At 51.4% G+C, this 23,789-nt stretch overlaps 1 protein-coding gene and 1 long non-coding RNA gene across 2 annotated transcripts in view; one reads left to right on the top strand and one right to left on the bottom strand.

Annotated features, from left to right (window-relative positions):
• CDH23 (cadherin related 23) overlaps positions 1–23,789 on the top strand; it is a 338,832-nt gene that overhangs the window by 56,697 nt on the left and 258,346 nt on the right.
• Positions 20,056–21,547, bottom strand: LOC135964958 (uncharacterized). Its single transcript, XR_010577694.2, has 2 exons — positions 21,393–21,547; positions 20,056–21,110 (listed from the first exon to the last, which is right to left on the bottom strand). It is a non-coding gene; the product is annotated as an uncharacterized lncRNA (long non-coding RNA).

Below are 23,789 nucleotides of genomic sequence, written 5' to 3'. Positions count from 1 at the left end.
GTTGACGGCCAGCCTCCCGCCTGAGCCTCTATTAGGCACTTCAAGTGCTTGGCCTCCTGTTAGAACTTGCAGTGATTGTCCTGGAGAGATGGCATGATCTGCATTTGACAGAAGAACAAGCTGGGCCTCCATCTCTGTGCCAAGCATGGTGCCTGGCACAAAGGGGGCCTCAGCAACTGCTTGGTGGATGAGTGGATGGACGAGTGGATGTCAGATGTCCTGCTGGGTCCCCTCCCCTTGCCTCCCTGTCCCTCCTTTGGTCACTGAGGTTGGTACACATGGAGCTGACTTCCCCTGCCAGAACCCCCAGCACCCCAAAAGCGTCTTGAGCCACAGTTAAGGTGATAATGCCATGCTAATCACCTACACGAGTAAATTAGTCTTGTCAGGAGCCATTAAGGTGGGAACCCGGGATTCATTAGGATGGATTGGTCCCAGGCAGCGCCTGGCACTGCTGCCAGTTGGCGCTGATTAATTTCTCTCCAAACTCCATCAATGCCCAGCTGTTTCGTCTGGACCCAGGGAGAGCAATTTTCAGGTGGGCTGACCCCGCGTCAGCAGTCTCAGCAGACAGAGGAGCGGTGTGCCTGCAAGCAGGCCAGCAACTCCCCGCAGGAGCAGCCCCTGTGGAGCAGAGTGGGAGGCCAGGGAGGGCGGATGGTGCGCTGTGTGGGCAGCCGACGCTCAAGGGTGATGAGCATAGACACTGGCAGGCACCGAGGCATAGGTGAGAGAGGAGTCTGGGAGGCATCGAGGACTTTTCTGGGACTCGTTTTAGCCCTGGCGCTCCAGAAAGGACTGTCCCTCCTCCCTGGAACCTCCTCCCAATGTCCCTTTAAAGAGGAGAAGCATTCTTGGGAGAGGGTGGAGAACCACAGTGGGAGAATTATTTTTCTCTTAACCAGAAGGTTGCTTAAGATTGACACAGGCAAGAGGGGTCATGGTACCCCAGAGCTGTCCCTCGGCGAGGGCTGGTGGCAAAGCCACAGGAACTGTGAAGCTTAGAGGGATGGAGATGGGAGGAGTCCTGTGGCTCCCGGACATCAGTTGGGTGTGTGCTGTCTGCATAGTTGGGGCTTTTCTGCCTACTGTGTTCGCAGAGGTGGTATAGCCTGGTAGATATCAGCTCTACGAAAAAAAATATAGGGTGTATTAGACAATAATAGGTGCCCAGAAGAAATAATCATCTTTGGTTGGAGTTAAGGTGGGAGGTAGACAGTGGGGGTGTAACAGCCTGTATTGTCCACCTTTGCCTTCACCCTAACCTGAAGCGTCCTCAGAGGGCCCAGGATGGACTTTTTTGAGAGCCACTGTTTTCATCAAACACTCCCATTATGAAGATGGAGAAAGTGAGGCCCAGACTGCCTGGGTGTGAATCCCAGCTCTGCCTCTTACTAGCAGTGTGCCTCACTTTCCTCTTCTGCAAAATGGGAACAACGTTCAGTTTACCTCTTTGGGTTTATGTGGATATTAAGCAAGCAAATTGTAAAACCCTTAGAACTATGTCTGGCCCATAGCAAGTGCTTAGAAATCCAAGCTGTAATTTAAACTCGCTCGCTTGCTTTTAAGCTCCTATAAACATATTTTTAAAAGGAAACTTTAATGTGTCAGGCAAACTTCCTGGTTGCCCGCTGGAGAAACCTCCTCTGGCTGTCCATTCTATTGGAAGGCTGCTGGAGGCTCTTGGAATTGACAACAAAAGGACCTAGACTGGAAATTGGCCAATCTGTCCAGCCGGTCACTGCTGTCACCCTGAATGAATTCTACCACTCATGGAACGGGCTAGCAGTGTCCAGGTGGCCAAGCCAACTTGAGCATGTGTCTATGCTCAGGCTGCAAAGGGGCAGGCGATAGTGAGGGTCTGCCCCTCCCAGCTACGCCCAATGGGAGAGTCTCCAAAAAGAGAAGGGGTGGAACTGGACACAGCACCTGCATAGAGAGACAGATGTCCATTTTGTACCATCAGAGTGAAATCTCAGGGCTAAGATGCTGACTCTCTTTTCCTAACACATATTAAAATAAATACTTTTTTATTTTATGTTATTATTTTTTTTTAGAAACAGGGTGCCACTCTGTTGCCCAGGCTGGAGTGCAGTGACGCAGTCATGGCTCACTGCAGCCTGGAACTTCTGGACTCAAATGATCCTCCCACCTTAGCCTCTCAAGCAGCTGATTACATGCTCATGCAGCAACACCTGGCTAATTTTTAATTTTTGTGTGTATGAGACAGGAGTCTTGCTATGTTGCCCAGCCTAGTCTTGAACTCCTGGCTTTAAGCAATCCTCCTGCCTTGGCCTTCCAAAGCACTGGGATTATAGGCATGAGCCACTGTACCTGGCCCTTTATTTTATTTTTAAACTTTTTATTTTGAAATAATTTTAGACTTACAGAAAAGTTGAAAAATTGTACAGAGTTCCCATATACCCTTCACCCAGCTCTCCATAATGTTCACATCTTGCATAACCATAATACAATTATGGAAACCAGAAAAATGACTTTGATGTAATACTGTTAATGACAGTTTATGCAAATTTTATCAACTTTCCCACTAATGTTTTTTTCCTGCAGTTAAGATGATTTTTAAACTCCTTTCTAAGCTGTGGAACTGTTTGGGCAAATGTAATCTTGCCCAGAAGTCTAGGATAGATAGATTAGATAGATAGATAGGTAGACAGACAGATGCACATATACACTTATATTCATTCATTCAACAAATGTTTTGTTGAGTGTCTTCTATGCATCAGGCACTGTTCCAGGTACTGTGCTTGCGAACAGAAGAGACAAAAATCCCTGTCCTCATGGAACTGACATTCTAGAGCGGGGAGCAGACAGAAAGCAGCACAGGAAAAAAATATACAGTATGTTCGATTGTAACAGGTGCTAAGGAAGAAGAACCGTCTTCGGTGGAAATTAAAGTCACAGGTAGCAGTGAGGGGTGAAAGAGCCTGTATTTTCCACCTGTGTGTTCACTTCTATACTAAATCAGAGGACCTGTGATAAACGCCAGGGGCCTCCTGTCGGACTGTTTGTGACCACTTTGTTAGACAAACAGTTGCACAGATGGAGAAACTGAGGTGGAGAATGGGGCGCTTGCCCAGGGTCCCTGGTGAGTTACTGCTGGGGTCCAGATTGCATCTGCCCTGACTTCACACACCAGCTACAGAGGGAATTCCAGGGGCTCTGCCCATGCAGTCACTGGTGCCCCAGGCAAGAAGGGGCGTCCTCTTGGGTTGGTGGGCTGTGAGCTCAGGAATTGAAGTTTGGGGAAGAGTCTCCAGCTGCCTCACAGCTGCTGGGATCTGGGGCTAGAGTGCTTAAGGAGGGGAAGTGAGGGTAGCCTGGAGGCTTCCTGGGACTGTTGGCAAGTGGGCTGTGGTTTTGGAGGAAGGAGGTGATCTAGTATCTTTCCAGATGATTGGTGCTGGAACCGAGGGGCCCAGGGCCTTGGGCTCTTGGTGCCCTCACAGAAGGGATTTTTCTCTCGCTTCTGGGAGTAGGGGTGACTGATAGAACCCCCGGGAGGGCTTGCGTGCTTCTGTGTCCTTGCTTCCTCTCTGCCGTTATCCAGGGCGGCATAGGCCCTCCTGGTAATAGAACAGACTGTGCCCTCCTGGAGGTCCTTGGGGCTGCAGTCACTCCCAAGAGGTCCCTGTCTGGGCACATCTGGAGCCTGTGGCAGCCCCAGCTATAGACTGCCCCTCAACACACAGGTGTGGGTATGGGGCAGGGCTGGTGTTTTGGATGCGGCCATAATAACACTAATGATAATGATGATGTGCCACCTGTCGTGTGGGCATGCCATTAATGCCAGGCACTGAACACTTGTGCCAGGCTGTGCCGGGGTGGGGTAGGGATATGCACATTAGCGATAACTGGGGAAATAGTGACTAGCTTTTATTACATACTTAATCTCTCTAGATCAGTCATTCATACACATTGCTTCATTGAATACTAACAGCAAAAAAGTGGGTCTTATAACCCTCATTTTGCAGTTGAGGAGCAGAGGCTCAGAAAAGTAACTCACACAGGGTCACACAGCTTGTGTAGGGACAAAATTGAACCTGAACTTATTGCCCCCTGACCCCAAAGCCTGTGCACTTCACCACAAATCTGGGATTCTGTATGTAGGTCTTTGCTTTTAAGGAGCTCCAGTCTGGAGTGAAGAAGAGAACCAATGGTAAATGACCACCTCACACCAGGCAAGTGGGAGGCATGAACCAAAGAGCCTTGCTAATGCCCTGAGGAGGAAGAAACTCATCCTGGGTGTAGGGACAGAGAAATCTTCCTAGTAGAGGTGGCCTTGAGTGGTTGGGTTTTGATAGGCTGAAGCTGGAGGGGGGACATTTCACAAGGACGCGATGGAACAGGCTGACCAGCTGTGGGGCAAGCAGTTTGTGTTGTGTCTTGAAGTTGTGGTTAAAAATGAAAATAACAATAGTAATTATTTAGCCCCTGTGTTTCACTAGTTAGGTTACCTGCATGATCTTGTTTAACCCTTATGGTGATGACAGGAAATCTGTTCTAGTACGATCACCTTGTTCCAGGCTCAGAGAGATCCAGCAAGCCGCCCAAGGTCCCATAGCCAGTAAGCAGTAGAGTCAGGATTTGAATTCCACATGTTCAGTCTCCAATGGCCACACTCTTACTGCCCTGCAATGCTGCCTCCCAGGATTGTGTAGAGTCTTTCCTCAGTCTATTACCTAGGAAAGAGCCTCAGTGGCCAAGGGTCCACACAGGAGAGGTGCTGGATGAAGGGGCAGCTGCTCCTAGGGAGGGGAGATTGGCCAGCCCAGCTTGATCTGGGAGACCAGGCCCTGGACTGGGGCCAGTGCCTGAGTCCCAAGCCTGGCTCTGCCCCTATGCAACCGTGTGAGCTTGGGCAAGTCAGTTTCCCTGTTCAGCCCTTGCTTCCCTGTTTCTCAGAAGATGCACATCCTTGCTGGATATACTATGCAGAGTAAGCAAGAGTGCTGAAAATGACTTTGGAGAAAATAGATGAAAATATGAGATTAGTCAGCTTGCTTGCTCCTGGGTCCACAGCCTTTTCTAGTGACCAGCAGTGACGGGGGGTGGGGGTCTCACCCAGCTGTGCTGTGGCCAGGCAGCAGGCACCCCCTTTGCAGGGGTGAGGGGCTGACAGATGAGCCTGGCTCAACTGTGCCATTGGGACGAAGATGTGCTGAGCTTGCAGCCAACCGGGAACACTTGGACTCCCTAGAAACTGGCAAAGGTGTAATTTACAAGAGCTGAACACCCTCCAGCTGGCTGAGGAGACAGGGGCAGGCAGAGCTGACTTTGAACTTGTCATCACTCCCCTCGTCCTGACTGTTCTTTACACCTCTCAGGAGACCTGTGAGCCTGACTGTCCAACAACAGCTTTTCCTGGAATAGGAGATGAAGTTGTTCTGTTGGTTCTTGACCAAGAAAGGGCTTGGATGACCAGGAAAGTTGTTCCTTGGTGCAAGGATCTCCTTGAAGGTCCCCTCACCCAAGTGCCTTCCCTTCCTCCTCTCCACATCTGAGCACAGTGCATGGAGTGGGAGGCACAAGGCCTGGGTTTCAATCCCAGCTCTGCCACTTATTAGCTGTGTGACCACAGCCAAGTCCCTTAACCTCTCGGAACCTCGTTTCCCTCCTCTAGAAATGGAGATGACCATACTTGCCTGCACAACCTCACAGGGAGCTAATGAAAGAGCTTTAGAAATGAAATAGCTGTACAAATGGTGGACATTGTTTTTATTGAGCAATTCATCTTTAAATGCCTCCTCCTCTTCCAACGAGCACTCCTTTGCATCTTTAGCAAGTATGGACTGTATCACCAGCTACTTCACCTCTCTCTGTCCCAGTTTACTCAGTTCAGAATTGGGGAAAATGATCACACTATATTTACTAATAGAGTTGCAGTGAGAATTAAGTAAGTTAATTAAAGTAAGGCTTTGTGTGTGTGGTGTGTGTGGTGTGTGTGTGTGTGCGTGTGTGTGTGGGGTGTGTGTGTGTGAGAGAGAGAGAGAGATAGGGTCTTGCTCTGTCACCCAGGCTGGAGTGCAGTGGCAAGATCACAGCTCATTGCAACCTCGACCTCCTGGGCTCAAGTGATCCTCCCACCTCAGCCTCCCAAGTAGCTGGAACCACAGGTGTGTGCCACCACACCTGGCTAATTGTTTTTTAAATTTTTTTGTAGAGGTGGGGGTCTCCCTGTGTTGCTGAGGCTGGTCTCAAATCCTGAGTTCAAGCAGTCCTCCCACTTTGGCCTCCCAAAGTGGGGGCATGAGCCACTGTGCCTGGCTAAGTCAGGCATTTTAAACTGTGCTTGGCAGATAGTAAGCACTAGTACAAGTTAACTATTATTATCTGTGGTGGTGCTGTTGTTGGCCAGTACTTTTCCCAACTAGGTGAGAAGCAGCCTGGGGACAGGAACGATATTCTATGTGGCCAAAGCCCACTGTGCTGCCACGTAAATATGTGGTGTGATTTGATGCCTTACTCTTACAAGGGACATTTTCACTCTCTAGGTGGAAGAGGCCTAGAGGCTCCTGGGCCCACCTCCCAGCCTGACCAGGAATCCCCTTGATGCAGCTGCCTGCCAACAGGTGGTGCAAGCGCTGGTGGGCCCTGGCAGCAGTGGGCAACTCTACATCTCACCAGGCAGTGAGCCCCACCTGCTACTAGCAGGCTGGCTGCCTCCTGCTGTTACTGGCCAGCCCCAGAGCTCCCTGGAGGCAGCCTGTTCCTCTTCATACAGCAGCTGTCCAGGGTCTGCAGGGCTTTCCCAAGTCTGCTCTTCTTTATTCTAGAGGTGGCCAGCTCTTATAGCTGATCCTTATCCTCAGGACAGACTTGGCCCAACTTCTCCCTCCTGGTCATCTTCCTGTGTTCCAGAAACTATGCTAGGAATGTTTTGCGTGCCTCACTCATTTAATCCTCACAATGCCCTATGAAGGAGGTAGTTATGGAGCACATTTTACAGATGAGGAAACTGAGGCTTAGACAGGTTGCTGCCCACCCAAGGGCTCATAGGCATTAAGCTGCTGAGCTGGATTCAAGCCCACATGTCTCTCTCTCTCTGTAACCAATGCTCTACTCTTCTTGGCACAGATCAGAGTGAATGAAGAGGAGAAACTTCCAGCCCCAGGGCTGGTACAGGGTCCCCACCCACCGTCTTCCTCACTTTCCTTCATAACATGGTGGACAGGGCACAAGATCCTCCAACTTTGGTCCCCTCTGGCCCTGTGCCCTTGGGTAAGGGAGAGGGTATGCCCTGGTGTCGCAGCACTGCCTGTGGGCCCTCCTTTCCCGGGCTCTCTTGGCAGCAGCACTGTGTGCGGCCGGAACCCGGGCACTTGCTAGGATTGATTTGGCCTTTGAAAGGATAATTCAAGATGAATATGCTGGCGTCCGACTGGAGTGAGATGGAGAGATTATTGAGTGTTGAACCTGCTTTGCCGCATCGGCTGCTTTATGAGCTCTCTAGAGAAACCCTATGTTGTAGATAACTCAGGCCTGACGGGCAGGGAGCGGCATTTGTCTCCCACACTCTGGAATGAGCAGTCCGACAGGGCCCAGGCGCCCTGCTCGCCCCATCCATGAGCCAAGAATCAGCTTCCAGCCTCGTCGCGGTGCCGACGGTTGTCCCTCCCACCCTGCTCATCCCAGCCCCATCTCTTGCCCTGTCCTGCTCCTGAATGTGGAGCGGAGACTGTGGTGCCCAGCTGGTGGGTTCCTGCTGTGGTCCCTGGCTCCAGCCTGCCTTGGACAGTCCAGAAAGAGCAGAAGTGAGTGGGCAGAGCCTGTGGACACATCTCTTTGGTTTCTGACACCTGTCTCCTCGACGGGTAGCCCAGCCTGGTCACTAGGGACACCACCTCTGCATATTCCCTGGGATATCAGAAAGGATCTGTAGTGCAGGGACTTAGTACACTATTGGGAAACTTAGTACACACAGAGGCATGAGGCCAGGGGAGCAAAGCCCTTCGTGGGGACGTGGAAGTTCAACTTAGCTCAACTCTGGCCATCCTGGGTGTTTGTCCTAATCAGCCTGCTCCCTCCACCCCTGCAGCCACACAGTATTCTAGGGGACCATCAGGAGACAGGGAAGAGTCCAAACCACGAACTCTTTGAAGGCCGGGCCCATATCTTTGAGCCTTGTTAGGTGGGATGGCCTGTAGTGTGCACCACACTGACAGTGGGCATGATGGCCTTTCTCCCTTGGAGTCCCCTGGGGACATGGCATGGGGTGTGGCACACAAAAGGGGCCAGTTCTATGAGTGATGCCTTAAGTACCTGTCAGCCCATAAGACATCCATCCTGGGTCATGACAGCCTTAGGCCAGGGAAGCCTTTTCTCCAGAAGAGGTGTCTAGAGAGGGAACAACAGGAGACACACAGGGACAGCAGGGGCCTTCCCACAGCAGGAGTCTGGACAACAGCACCAGGGTGATCCTGAGCAGGTATCGCCCTGGGGGTGGTGCACCAGCTTCTGTCATCTTTACACAGTCTGCGTCTTCTCCATGCTTGTTCATCTCCATGCCCGGTCCGTCACCTCACAGGACAGCGCGGCCACAGCGACTTGGCCTGACAGCAGCTTGCAAGCCCTGTGCCGTGTTCCCACACATTTGGTCCTCATCGCAACCCTGAAGGCCACCCTCAACCCCACTTTATAATGAGGAAAAGCTAGTGACTTGTGCAAAGTCAGAGCGTTCATTACACATCAGGACCAAGGTTCCAACCCAATAGTCCAGGCCCTGGGGTGTGGGCTTGTGTCAGCAGTGCCCGGCTTCCTGGATAAGCTGCCTCAACTCTTCCAGTCTCAGTTTCCCCAGCTTATAAACTGAGGATAACAGGCCTCTCCCATTCCATTTTTTTCCTTCCACTGGCAGTTCTCAGACTCCCAGGAGCCTCAGAACCCTCAGGAAGGATTGTGACAGCACAGATTGCCAGCCATGCCCCTGGAGTTTCTGATTCAGTAGGTTCAGAGTGGGGCCTGAGAATCTGCATTTCCAAGAAATTCTTAGGTAATGTTGCTGCAGCTGCTGGTCTGGGAAACCCACTTAGGACCGCTGCTCTGGCCACGCAGCTTCCCAGCCTCCGGAACTGGCTCCATGAGTCTGGTGTGAGTCCTCCTCCATCACCCGCCTGGTCAGCTCCTGGCAGCGCCTGCCCTTTGGGCAGCATGCTGGGCTTGGGGACCTACCTAGTCGTTTTGAGGGTCCCCTGCCTGAGACATCGCCTGTGTCTCTGAAGCTCAGCTGGGGCTCATCATCGGGTGGCAGATGTGTGAATTAAGAGGGGGCCTATGGAGGAAGACAGGCCCGGGAGGCGAGATGCTGAGATGCCCAGCGCAGTTCGCCCCCCCGCCCTGCCTTGTGTGTTTACACAGAGTGGCCGTGCAGCAGCGGACATAATTACTCCTGACGGCCTTCATTAAAGACTCTGGAGCAATTTGCAGTCAATTAAGGAGAAAGGAACTGTCTCCCTCTTCAGGCACCCCACCACCGCCTGCTTTAGAGGGAGCCCTGCTGGAGCTGTGGGTCTGGTGGAAGTGGGGCTTCAGGGAGGAGGAGAAGGAGGAAGAGTGGGGCTTCTGAAGCCAGTGAACCCGCTGTCCTCAAGAGTGAATGGCCGAGCCACCGGTCACCAGAGCTTGGTGGAACACTCACAGTGTGGCATGAGAGGCCATGTGCCAAGGAGCAAAGTGCTCTGTGCCCTGGCTCTGCCCTGATGCATGCAGAGACCTGGGGTGATTCTGTCACCTCTCAGAGCCTCAGCTCTCTTATCTGTCAGATGGGGCTGGCCAAGCATTCTCTGCAGATCTGTTTTGATTGTTTAGTGAAATAATAAACATGGCCAGCACAGGGCCTGGCCCCCACCAGATGCTCAGTGATTGGGATGGCAACTCCTATTGTACCTGGGAAGCCTCACCTGCCCCTGCCCGCACAGGTGCTTTTCAGAAGCAAAGACTCTTCATATGTCAACAGTCCTAGGTCTGCCTCAGTCCCCACTCCATCTTCAGACACAGGCAACCGGAAGACACTCGTGGGAATGCTTCTTTGGGCCAGGCCTCCACCCTCAGAGAGCCCGGGTCCAAGAGTGAACAACCTCTTCATTGGCCTAAAGGCCAACTCAGGAAAATTAAAATGCTTACCGGCTGCATTTTCCCCATCTAAAATGAAAATCGCTTCATTGAATGCCATGGGGAGGAGGGCGTATATTTTCACAACCTAGATTACCTACTTGATTGACTAGAAATGTGTCAATGAGAAAACTGGTACTGCTTCTTAGCTCCCAAAATATAAATATCTGAGTCTATTTGAGAAGTGGCAGTAAAGAGGCCGCGTTCTGAAATTAGATTGGGACCATATTGAGAAAGAAGGCAGGCTGCCTGGGAGCCCAAGGGTGCCTGTCCCTGCTCCAGCCTGGTGCCCTCATTTGGTGAGATGGCACATGACATGTGACGTATGCCCAACACAGAGCCTGGCACACCATCAAGGCCGGTAAATCCCAGCCTGCCCACACCCGGCTGCCAAGAAGTATTTTCCTTTCTTGAAATCCAATTATTTTCTGCCCAGTCCTCTGCCCATTAAAAGAGTAATGAACAATGGGTTGAGGGCCGTCCTCCATCCCTTGCCATTCTTCCCGCTCCGGGAGGCACCTTTCTCAGGAGCCCCTCTCTGGGTCCCCAGAGCGCTGGGAGAGGGAGTGCACAGCAGGGATCCGCGAAGGGAGGCTGGGGGAAGTTAGTATTCCCTTACCTGCCAGCTCTCCTGCCAGGGTTTTCTTGTCTGTAAATTAGGACAGTGACTCTCTTGTTACCAAGCCTCAGTGGGTGTGAAGTTCCCCGGGTGTCTGAGAGCCAGGACCCAGAGATCAAAGACATCTTCATGGTAGAACTTCACCTGTTTTGCCTGACATTTGTCGGCCAAGTTTCTCATTCTCTGTCTCCACATCTGGGCAGTGTCCTGCCATCAACAGACCAGAACCTAGGCCTGCTGGGGTTCCCTACACTGGCCACTTCTTTGTAAGGAAGTTGTAGATGTTTTCTACCTAATACCCTATCTTTGGAGTCCCCGTTAGAATATTTTCACTAAATCAACACCTATAGTACTTGCTCTCCATCCATAACTACTATAAGCCCTTTTAATCCTTATGACAACCTGTGAGGAAAGTACAATTATCATTCCCATTTTATAGATGGGAAAATGGAGGCAAACAGAGTTGAAGTGACTTGCCCAAGATCGTGCAGCTTGTGAATGGGAGTGGGACTGGAATTTGAACTTGGGGTGTCTGGGCACCAGCACCCATCCTCTTAACCAAGGTGTTCTGCTACCTGCTAATAACAATAATTACAGAGTAATAGCAGCGCCTGGTTATTGAGCACCTATAAGGTGCCAGGTGCTTATATACATTATTGCATCAGATCTTTATGATAACTCATCATGTAGATGTTTATGTCCGCCTGTGTGTGGCAGATGAGGAAACTGAGGCTCAGAAAGAACAATGAATTTGCCCAGGATCATAGAACTAGTTAACAGTGGAGCCAAGACTGAAATCCAAGGCAGCCTGTCTGTGTCTGTGCCTGCAGGGGTGGAGAAGATGGTCCAGCAGTCATTCCCCTACTGGTCTTGCTGCACTTCCTAGTTGCTCTGGCTCCAGGGAAGAGGGGTTCCTCTGAGGCCCACCAGGTATCAGTGATGAGGACTTGTCTCATCTGGAAGCAATTTCGCTCAGCCCCACTATGCTGGAGCCTGGGTGGATGACTTGCTGTCACAGTTCCCTGTGATGCCAGTGTCAGGGTGGTGGGGATGGGGCTGGAGAGAGTGGGAGCGAGTGGGTAGAGCAGGACAGCAGGCCTTCTGCGGATGACTGATTGTTGGCCCAGCTCACGTGTTCTCATGTGCCTCTTACTGGTGGCAACTAGATCTCTTTACCAATTCAATCAAACACTAATCACAGGAAAGTAAGTTCTGTGAAGTCTCCTTATACTCTGACACTCCTAAGTTTAAATCCAGTCCCCCTTTCTGCTGTCCTTCTGACTGTGTCCCATAGAGTTCATGAGAGCTGTCACTTATGGAGGGCCAATTAAGTGCCAGGACTATATCTGCATGATCTCATTCAGTCCTCACAGCAACCTAGGATGAAGACACAGTGATTCTATCTCCACTTATTTTGGTGTGAGATACTTCAGGCATGCAGAAAAGTTTAGAGCTAATAGAGTAGCCATTAGCCACGTATGGCTCTTTACATGCAAGTTAATTACAGTTAAATAACGTAGAGTTCACTTTCTCACTCACACTGGCCACACTGCAGGTGTTGGGCAGCCACGTGTGTTGAGTGGTTACTGTATTGGACATTGTGATAGAAAATGTTTCCATAATGGCAGTGAAGTCTGTTGCACAGCGCTGGTGTAGAGTTGTATTTTATAAAAGAGAAACAGACTCAGCTGCCTGCCCAGAGTGACTCAGCTGGAGGCAGCAGCCCCTGAAGGAGCTCCTGTGGTCTTGACCAGTGTTCTCAATGCCTAGCTGTCATCCCCTATCCCTAGGACAAAGAGCATTCTCTAGCCACGAGGCACTTGAGGTACAAAGAGGCAGTGTGACCTCCCCAAGGTCGAGAGGCTGGGGTTGCCTGGGTAGTAGAAACAGAGGGCCCTGAGCCATCGAGTGCCACCGAGTGGTCTGGATCTCTGGCTGGGCCAGCTCAGGGCGGGGGGATGGCCTGTGGCTGATAGGCCCACCCCTCAATTGGAGCAGCCCTGCTGGCCATGAATTTTTACTGCTGTTTACCTGACGCTGTTCAGTCCGGGAATGAAATAACTCTCCCCACAGCCACTATGAATTCTTTGCTTCCCTGGGAAAAAAACAACCCCCGTGATTGGAACATTGTCTGCAGTCCTGTCAGGTAGCTGCGCTGAGTGACAGGTGAGAGAAAGCAAACGGCCGAAAGCCATTACCCTCTTACTTCAGTGGAGTTGGAAAAATAGTCATAAATTAGTGCCGGGTACTAAACGAGGGGAGAGGAAGAAAACACCAGAAAGAAAAAACATCCTCCCTAGAAAGTCGTAATTTTTCTCCGGAGGGTGGGAGGAATAGGGTGTTTGAAAGGTGATGTCTCAGAAGAGCCTGTGCATCACCCCGGCCTGTGCTGGGCGGCTCTTGCTGCTGCTCCCCAGGGACGGCGTCAACGCAGACAGGACATTCCAGAAAAGCAAAAGGGACTTTACTTCCTCTCACCCACTCCAGGGCCACCCCTTGCAGGGAAAGTGCCTTGTGTGTGTGTAAGTGTGTGTCTGAGAAAGGGAGCGATTGTGGGTGCATGTGCCCATCTGTGTGTGTGCATGTGCACACATGTGTATGAGCATGTGAAGTGTGTCCCTGTTCACATGTGTATACACACATGTTAGTGTGTCTCTGCCCACCTATGTGAGTATGTATACCTGCCCATGTGTGTGAGTCCCTGCCCATGTGTATGAGCATGCATGTGTATATGTCCCAGCTCATGAGTGTGTGTGCACGTGTGTCCCTGCCCGTGTGTGATAGTAAGAATGTGAGTACCTGCCTGTGTGTGTGAGCCCCTGCCCGTGTGTATGAGTGTGCATGCATGTGCATGTGAGAGTGCGTGAGTGTGCCCCACCTCATGGATGTGCGTGTGTCCCTGCTGGTGTGTGAGTGAAAGTGTGTATGCCTACCCATGTGTGTTTGTCCCTGTACATGTGTGTATGTGTGCATGTGTGAGTGTGTTCCTGCCCATGTGTATATGAGAGTGTGTGTGTCCCTTCTCACTGTGTGTGCAAGTGTATCCTTGCCTGTATGTGTGCATTTGTGAGTGTGTCCTTGCCTACATTTGTGTGTGTGTGTAGGTACTGATGTGTCTGTGGGGTGGTGTCCCGCTTACAAACACACCTCTGCCTTCTTGCGTGGTATCTGTTTAAGAGTGTGTGACTTCACCTTTATTTCATACTTTGCTTCTTCTGTATATTTGTGGCAGCCCACATGGAACATCTCCGCCCATTACAAGGCAGCATGAGGTGTGTGTATGTGTGTGTGTGTATGTGTGTGCGTGTGTGTGTGTGCGCACATATATCCATGGGGTTGCAGACTGCCTTGGAGGCTGCTGTTCATTACAAGGCTGGAATCTAAGGAGAGCAAAAGACAGCTCGTGAGCCCCGGAGGGATGGGTGTGCTCTACTGAGGCTTGTCCTTACTTAAAGGACATTGCCTCTTTGTGGAGCCAAAGGTGTTTCTCCGCAGAGGGTGCTAACAGGAGCTGCGAGGAGGAGCTGGGCACAAGGCAGAAGGGCTCGGCGAGCCCCTTTGGAGACCCCAGAGGGAAGAGCGAAGGACCACCCAGACTTGGGCTGCTGGGTCCTAAAACCTGAACCTCAGTTCAGCGTATTAACTGTACAGACATAAACGTGTGAACTTGAACGAGAACATGTTGTAGGTGATAATGTATGCCAGTGGTTCTCAGGCTTCCGCGTGCATGAGAATCCTCTGGAAGGCTTGCTGAAACAGATGGCTGGGTCCCGTCCCCAGAGTTTCTGGTTGAGCAGGTCTGAGGTGAGGCCTGAGAACTGGTATTTCTAAGAAGCTTCCAGGCGATGGTGATGCTGCTGGTCTGGGGAACCCACTTTGAGAACTACTGATGCACACCTCTGACAAATCCTTTAACGCAGCCCCAGCACCACCAGCCAGTGAGATTGGGTGGGAGGCGGTGTGCCATAATGTTTAGGAGCAGAGATGAAGAGCACAGGAGCTGACTGGGGGGTTCAAATCTGACTGCCACCACCACCTGTGTGCCTTTAAACAAGGTTTTGAACCTCTCCGTGCCGGGGCTTCCTCACCCATGAAGGGTGGAGGATGATCGTATCTACTGTACAGGGCTGGTGTGCAGAAACTTAGTGCACGTAAAAAGCTTAGACTAGTGCCTGGCACCTACACAGCATTATGTGTATTGGCTCATATTATTATCCCCACTGCACAGAGGAGCAAACTGAGGTCACACTTCAAGTTAAGGCAAAGCTAGAAATGAGAACCCAGGTCCCGTGACACCCGGCCAGTGCCTCTGCTCCCTGCTTCTCTCACCCTGGCCTCCTCAATTCTGCTTTATGGGAACCCCTTGGTTCCAGTCGTCCTTCTGGCCTATCCCAGCAGATGCTTCCTGGCCTCCCTTCGTGGGGAAAAGTGGGCAGACACTTAACTTCTTCCCTCTTAGAGAGGAATTGCAGGCGAAACAAACCCTGATGGAAGCTCTGAGCTCTGCCCCAGCCCACATGCTCCTCGCTGTCCACCTGTGACCTGGCCCCCTGTCCTCCTGTCCCCAGCTCTTCTAGCTCTGCCAGTAAAGCTCCTGGCTCTGCCAAGCCCTGCAGCTGCCAAACTTGAGACTTGATGGCAGGAAAGAGAATATGAAAAGACAGGGTCCCGCTGTGGGAGCCCTTAAGCCAAATCCTTAACACTTGGACTTGAGCCTGGGTAATGGTGAACCATGGCAGGTGCTTGGACATGATAAATGCGGGGTCTTTGAAGCATTGCTCTCTTGGTGTCACTCCTCAGCTCAGAAACCTTCAGTGGCTCCTACTGCCCACACATCAATTCCAGGCTGCTTGGCTTACCAGGCCAGGCCATCTGTACTAGCATCCATGATGCCTGATCCTCCCAGCCCGTGTGGATGCTTGGTCCTCTAGAAAGATCTGCTGTCATCTTCCACACTTTCTAAGGGCCATCCTGTTGTACAGCCCCAGACAGCATGGCCAGGCTGCACTTGCCCTGCACTGTTCAGCTCTGGCTTCTGCCACCTTTTCCCTGCTAGGTGCCCTTCCACAAAGTCCTCCCTGATCTGTCACTGGAAGTGGTGTCTGGCACCTCAGCTCCTACACCCTCCCTTGGTTTATGGTGATTTGTGGCCCTCTTAACTCGAATACTGGTTCCTAGTAAACACACTCCCCTGCATAGTCCCTGTAGCCTTCTGCCGGGGCCCGGCAGGAGGCAGGGCAGGGCTGAGGCAGGTACCTTACTCCATGCATGCCTCTGTTCCTCACCTGCTCCAGGACACCCTCCTCCCTCCCAGCCTTCAGCATGTGACTGCCCTCACGCTGGCTCTCCGGAGCTGTCTTTCTGCCAGGCTGCTTCTCTGTGGGCCTGAGGGAGACTTAGTAGCTCCCTTCCCCTCCAAGAGCCCCAAAGCAGGCTCATGTCTCTTGCGTCCTAACACACAACCCTCCTGGACCCTGTATCTCCCTCTACCATTTTCGTTCCTTTTTCAGCCAAGCTCCTTTAAAGAAAAGCAATCTTTATTCTATAGTGTTATTGAAGTGTAATTGACATATGATAGACTGCACCACTTAAAACGTATAACGGATAAGTTTCAACATAGGCACACGCCCTTGAAACCATCACCACCATCAAGACAGTGAACATATCCATCACCCCCAAGTTTCCTCATGCCCCTTTGTGTCCTTCCTTTCCACTCCTCCTCCTTCCCCAGGCAACCCTGGAGCTGCTCCCTGTCACTGTATGTTAGTTTGCATTCTCCAGAACTTTACGTACATGGAATAATACTGTATGTACTCTTTTTATCCATCTTATTTCACTTAGCATAATTATTTTGGAGTCCTTTTATGTTGTATATAACCACAGCTTATTCCTTTTTATTGTTGAGTTATATTCCATTGTAAAAGCTGTATCACAATTTCTCTTTTCACCCATTGATAGACATTTGGGTTATTTCCAGTTTTTTTTTTTTTTCCAGATAAAGCTTTCATGAACATTTGTGTCCTTTTGTTATTTTTCGAGACAGGGTCTTGCTTCGTTGCCCAGGCTGGAGTGCACTGGCACAATCTCAGCTTGCTGCAACCTCTGCCTCCCGGGTTCAAGAGATTCTCCTGCCTCAGCCTCCTGAGTGGCTATACTCAGCTCCTGAGTATAGGCATGTGCTGCACACCCGGCTAATTTTTGTATTTTTAGCAGAGATGGGATTTCCCCATGTTGCCGAGGCTGGTCTCGAACTCTTGACCTCAGGTGATCCTCCCACCTCAGCCTCCCAAAGTGCAGTAATTACAGGCACGAGCCACTGTGCCCAGCCCATTTGTGTACTTTGTGCGGACACATGTTTTTATTTCTCTTGGGAAAATATTTATGAATGGGATTACTGAATCATATGTATATGTTTAATTTTTTCATTTCCTTTTAAAAAAACAATTGTGCTATGTTGCCCAGGCTGGTCTCCAAGCTCCTGGGGGCTCACATGATCCTTCCATCTCAGCCTCCTGAGTAGCAGGAATTACAGGCTGACACAGCTGCACCTGGCATAGGTTTAACTTTTTAAGTAACTGCTACGCTGTTTTTCAAAGTGGTTATACCCCTTCACCTTCCCAGTGGCAGTGGGCGGGGGTCCCAGCTGCCCCTCTCACCAGCATGTGGCATGGGAGGCTTTTCTTTTTTATTGTGGTAAAATATACATAACATAAAATTTACCATTTTAACCATTTCTATGTGTACAGTTCAGTGGCGTTAATTACATTCACAGTGTTGTGCAACCATCACCACTGTCTGTTTCCAGAACCCTCTTACTCTTTCCAAACAGAGACTCTGTACCCATTAGATAATAGCTTCTCATTCTCCCTTCCTCCTACCCTCTGGCGATGTCTACTATGGGAGGTATTTGATTTTTAATTTAACTTTTTTTTTTTTTTTTGGTCTTGTTCTGTTGCCCAGGCTGGAGTGCAGAGGCACCATCACGGCCCACTGCATCCTCAGCATTCTAGGCTCTAGCAGTCCTCCTGTCTCAGCCTCCTGAGTAGCTGGGACTACAGGCATGTGCCACTACATCTGGCTAATTTTTCATGTTTTGTAGAGATGGGGTCTTGCTATGTTGTCCAGGCTGGTCTCAAACTCCTGGGCTCAAGTGATCCTCCCACCTTGGCCTATCAAAGTGCTGGGATTCCAGGCATGAGCCACTGTGCCTGGCCCTTATTTTTTATTTTAGCCATTCTAATACTTATGTGATAGTATCTCATTGTCGTTTTATTTGCATTTTCCTAACGATTAATGATGTTGAGCATCTTTTCATAAACAAATGTATTTGCCATCCATATATCTACTTTGGTGAAGTGGCTATTCAAATCTTTGACCATGTTTAGAAAATGAGTTATTCACTTTCTGATAATTGAGTTTTGAGAGTTCCTTATATACAGAAAAAGGACTCATATATCTGAGTCCTTTAGCAGATATATGATTTGCAAATATTTTTCCCCAGTCTGTGGCTTGTCTTTTCATTCTCTTGGCAGTGTCTTTTGAAGAGCAGAAGTTTAATTTTGTGGGTCTTGCAGCCAAGCTCATGCCCTCGCCCACTCTTGACCTCAGTCCCTGGCTTACTGCACTGCCATCTGCATGCAGCCCGGCTCCTGCTCCCACCAGACCACTGACGAGGTACCCACTAAGGCCAGCCAGTGGCTCTCACTCTGCCTAGTTCAGCAAATGTGTTGCAGATGATATATGCCCAGGATCTTTTCCTATATTTGACCCTGCAGGTCACTCACGACCTGGAACCGTGCTCCTCAGGGACCCCTGCTTCTCTCCCACCATTGTGATTGTGCCGTCTCTGTCTCCTTCTTCCATTCAGCAGTGATGCTTCCCAGGCACGTGCCCTCTGCCCCCTTTATGTGCTCTCTGTGATGGGATTTCCCTCATATTTGCTTTATGACCACCCCCAAGCGAGTGATACCAAGATTGCAGTCTCCAGCCCAGCCACTTTCCTGGACTCCAGTTGCATGGACCCAGCTGAGCCCTGGAAACTGCACCAGGAGGGCCAGAGGCACACCCATTAACATGTCCCTGTGAGAACTTTTCCCTGAACTCTCCTTCTCTAACCATCCCACGCCGTGTTGTTTCCGAGCCCAGGGCCTTGTTCCTGCCACTCCTGCAGCCTGGTATGCCTGCCCTTGCTTTCCTTTCGTCTTCTTTTCTTTCCTGCATCTCAAGCCATCTCTCTTCCCAGAAGCTTTGCTGGGATTCCATCCTTGGAGTCTTTCCTCTGTACTCATGGCCTGTAATACAGCCTAGCACGTATCATCCTACATGGAAATGACCTGTTTATGTACTTATTTCCTCCGATAGGCGGTAATTGCTTTGAGAGTCGATGTGACTTCTCATTTGTATTTTTGTCCCCCACATCTACAGGTGTGCCTGGAATGGATCTGGTGCTCGACAGATGATGGGTGATTCAATTTCAGGGCTGGACCCAGGCCAGTCCCGAGCTTGTTTGTCCTCAGATCCGTTCTTGGCCACCTCCAGCCCTGCTCCGAGTGGCGGGGAGCTGACCCCATGGGCTGCCCTCCTCAGGCTCCCAAGTCAGCTGGTTTCCGCCTGGATTTACCCAACAGGAGGCCCTGGCAGGAGACCGGCTGGGGGGAGGAAGGGAGGGAGGAGCCAGGGTGTGTCTTTCCTTCTCTCCTTGGGTGGTAGCTCCACAGTTTGTGTCTCGTGGCTCCTGGTAACACCACCTCCTCCCTTGTCCCTCCCGCAGAGGGCTGGCGATGTGGCTTTCTGCTGGGCCTCTCTCTGGGTCACCACACCACCCTGTTTGGCCTCTTGGCTCCTCTATCACCCGTGTGACCGATTCCCCACATTAAATCCCCTCTCTTCGCAGCACTAACAGTGTCTCCCTCTTTCTGGTTGGACCCTCACTCAGCCCAGCTGTCAGGGACTGTTTCCTCTGCTTGTACAGCGCTGGCCCAGGAATCACTTGTCCAGGAAATGCTTGGGTGAATGGCAGGCACATGGGCCAGGCCCCGACTTGCTCTGCCCTTGCCCTTTGGCCTTGAAGGTCCTACCGGATACTCCACAGCGAAGCAAGGCCTGAGCCCTTGTGCTGGGGTCTCAAGGGAGAGGTCTGGAGGTGGCGGCGAGTGGTGGGAGGGCGGGCTGGCAGTGCCAAGCACTCCTGTGCTCTGTGCATGGCCCTTTATCTATTAAGCCTGCTGAGTGGTAGACGCCAGTGTGGTCCCAGGTGGTGGGATAATAGCATCTTTAATTGTGCTCGGAATGAGATTAACTTCTTATCTGACAGTTTGACATCTTTATTGTTATTAATATCCGAATAATGCATTGTTATTTTTATAAACTCCATGGTGGCAAACATTTTCCCTTTATTTGGATTAAAAATAGGTGTATCTGTTACTTCCCTCATTACCCTGGGCTGGAACTCAGGGTCTCTGGCTGGGGAGCAGGGACTGGGGTGAAGGGATGCCACATCTGCCGAGTCCCCTCCCAAGTGGCGGAGGAGCCAGGCCCCAGAGCTGGTCACTTGGCAATAGCACAGCCAAGGTCCGAGCAAAGCCTCCCGGCCTCCATTCCCTGTCACCTGGGAAGACAGGATGCTCCCGAAGTCTTCCCGACTGGAGAGGTGGTGTTCTGGAATACAGAGCCTGGAGACTTTGTCCTGGACTTACTCAGGGGCTCTAAATGGAAGTACAGGTTCTGCATAGCATCAAATGGATGTAGAAGGAAGACATAAGAAGTCAATATAGGCCGGGCGCGGTGGCTCAAGCCTGTAATCCCAGCACTTTGGGAGGCCGAGACGGGCGGATCACGAGGTCAGGAGATCGAGACCATCCTTGGCTAACACGGTGAAACCCCGTCTCTACTAAAAAATACAAAAAACTAGCCGGGCGAGGTGGCGGGCGCCTGTAGTCCCAGCTACTCGGGAGGCTGAGGCAGGAGAATGGCGGGAACCCGGGAGGTGGAGCTTGCAGTGAGCTGAGATCCGGCCACAGCACTCCAGCCTGGGCGACAGAGCGAGACTCCGTCTCAAAAAAAAAAAAAAAAAAGAAGTCAATATAAATGCTGCGGAGGAATGCCAAGGGCCCTCTGTGCACCTGTGTGTTCATTCATAAGTATTTGCTGATCCCCTGCTGTGTGCCGGATATGATGTTAAGTGCTGGTGTGCGATGGTGCTGGCATCCAGAGTGCCCCCTTTGGGGGTGAGGTTGAGGGGAAGGGCAGGATAATACCAAAGTCAGGATCACGGCTCTCGAGTCAGGCTGCCTGGGCCCAAATCCTGGTACCCAGAGGTCCCAGGGCAAGTTCCTCACCTTCTCTGAGCCTCAATTTTTCTCGTCTGTAAAATGGAGATGAAAAAGTACTTACTTCCAACATTCTCAGGATCATCAAATACATGTGAAAACATTTGCTACACTACCTGGGGCACAGAAGAACCCAACAATATTATGGATAATGATTGTAGCTGCAGCTCTGGACATGGGGTCCGTCATTGCAGTGTAGTTACTGGAGGGTCAGGTGAGCAGTGGGCAGGAGTGCCCACAGCCGGCCCCTGCCAGCATCAAGCTCCCTCCCCAGTGACCTGTTGCCCACTCCCAGGCCCCCTGGCTCCTCCACTTACCCAGTCATTAGCCCAGCTGACAAGGTCAATAATGCCTCTGCCTTGGAGAGCTGGCACCGACGTCTTTATCAAAGCCAATATTAATTTTCACTAATTAGGAGCTGCCGCTAATGAGCGTCACAGCTAATTTAGCTCATCTATAACCCAGGAATGGCACTGCTCTCATGCCAGGCTCCAGAGTCCAGGATGTTGGTGCCCGCTGCCTCCCCACCTCCTCTCCACAATGCCAGAGGCGCCAGCTGCCAGTACAGCCTGTTCCCACATGCCACCAGGGCCAGCTTGTTCTGCAGAGGGTCCAGTGGCCTTCACCTCCAGGGAACCCCCAGGATGGGGCCAAAGGGCATATCCCTAAGGAAGGGGTCAGAATATGTGCCAATCAGCTCCAGGAGTAGGTCTGAAACAGGAGGTTCAGCCTGGGAGGCTTCCTTTTTATTAGGATACCATCCCTGCTGAGGCTTTCGCTCTGTCAGTTCTAATGCCTCTGTCGCCTCTTTCAGGAAGCTTTCAGAGACCACCTTAGCCCACAGAGACCTTTCCTCACTTAGTAGAACTCTCACTGGTCAAACATTTGGCAGCAAACAGCCTTGGCCATGTTGCCTTCTCCTGGGAGACAGTGGAACATGGTGCTCAGAAGGTGGGCCTTGCATTCTGGCAACTAGCAGCTGTTAGACCTGTGCCTCAGTTTCCTCTCTGGTAAAATGCAGAAAATAACATATTGCTCATATGGGGTGGGTGAGATGAGCCAGTGCCTTGCCACTATCATTGCTTTTAACTTTCCCATTGTGGTTCACAGGTCCACATGCATCTTCTGGTAGTCTCTCCTTCTTGAGAGAACTTATTTGTCCTTCTGCCCGTCTGTGTGATCAACACAGACAGGGGCTGTGCTCAGAGCAGGCAGCAGGTCAAGAGCCCTGACTAGCAGGCCGAGCCTCCAGCGCACACCAGGTGACTGTTGAATGAATGAATAGACCTGGATTCTTACTTCTTTCTGAGCCTTAGTTTCCCCATCTGTAAAATGGGGCCATTGGCTTGGTCAATGTCTGAGACTCCTCTCATCTCTTCCATTCAAGATCTTTGATGACTTCAAGTAAGAATTTGGTGAGTGGATGGATGCTGGCTTCTGCCTCTCACTAGGAAGATGGGAACGGTGACTTATTTGCCCCTCCAGGCCCCATAGGATGACTTCTAGTTCTCAGATGGGGCCTGAGAGTAGCTGCTGGTCAGAGCTGTGTAACCTTAGTGCAGGGCTGCTTTGCTGGGCTAGTGTGGCTCTCTCTTCTCACCACCAACACAGGGAGGCATTCACCTGGTTTAGCCCTCAGACACACGACATCCGCAGTAGTTGCCCAGGCCTCTCCACCCTGCTGGGATCTCCCAGGTGTGAGCATCATGGTGGGGAGGGCAGGGTAGGAAGAGAGGAAGCACTCGGGGGATGGTCTTAGACCCTCTGGTTTGGAGTTCCTGTTCCTGCTCCCCCTTCTGTTTCCTGTGTGCAGCCTGAGCTCTTGGCTTCCAGGAGGGGAGGGCCTAGGAGGGCGGGTGAGGACATCTTTTTTGCACTTATCACCTCCGAAAATCGACCTTCAGGCTGAGCCAACTTTGGGGGAAGTGCCTTCAGGCGTGACAGATTTGACTATAAATCTTTGGTATTAATGCCCGGTTCCCAAGGTCTGTCATCCTGTATGCCCGCGTGACAATTGAAAACAGTGTGAGGCCCATCTGTCACCCAAGGGGTCCCCGTCCCCTGCTGGCTTTGCCTGAGGAGGGGTGGCAGGTTGGGAGGCAGAGGTATGAAGGAAAAGGTAGGGAGGATCTGGCCAGTGACAGGGTTGGGGATTGCAGCCAACGGCCTTGGAGTGCAGGCCCTGAGGGGCGGAGGCTGGAAGGCAGGGAGCAGGCCCCAGTTCCATGCCTGGGGTCAGAAGCCTGCAGGCGGATGGGAAGAATATCACCCTGCCAGGAGCCGGGGCCTGGGGTTAGCTCTGGCTCCATTTCCCATCTGCCATGTGGCCTAGGCAGGTTGGCTGCCCTCCATGGGCCTCAGTTGCCACTCTTCAAAGCGAGGGGGTGGCTGAGATGGTTTCTGAGGTCCTTTACCCTCCAGTCGTTCATGTGGAGCCCCCACCTCACTGGCAGCTTTTAGACGTTTGGTGATTGGTTTGATGGGAGCTGATATTAACTGTACAGAGACACACAGCACGCAGGTGGGGAGGGAGTGTTTAAATAGGGTATCAACAATGCAGGCGGCATTTTCCTTCCCCCTCCCAGGAAAAGTGCAGGATGCTGCGGTTCATGGCTGCGTCTTTCATGCACACGCCCCCGCCCCCGCCCCCACCCCTTCATGCGGAGGAGGACTGTGTCTTTATTATCTCCTCATCTTGAACCCGGTAATAGCAA

Source organism: Macaca fascicularis, chromosome 9, assembly GCF_037993035.2.
Source record: "Macaca fascicularis isolate 582-1 chromosome 9, T2T-MFA8v1.1".
Classification (NCBI taxonomy): domain Eukaryota; kingdom Metazoa; phylum Chordata; class Mammalia; order Primates; family Cercopithecidae; genus Macaca; species Macaca fascicularis.
The sequence above is the reverse complement of the archived record's forward strand: the minus strand, read 5'-3'. Positions and strand labels throughout refer to the sequence as shown.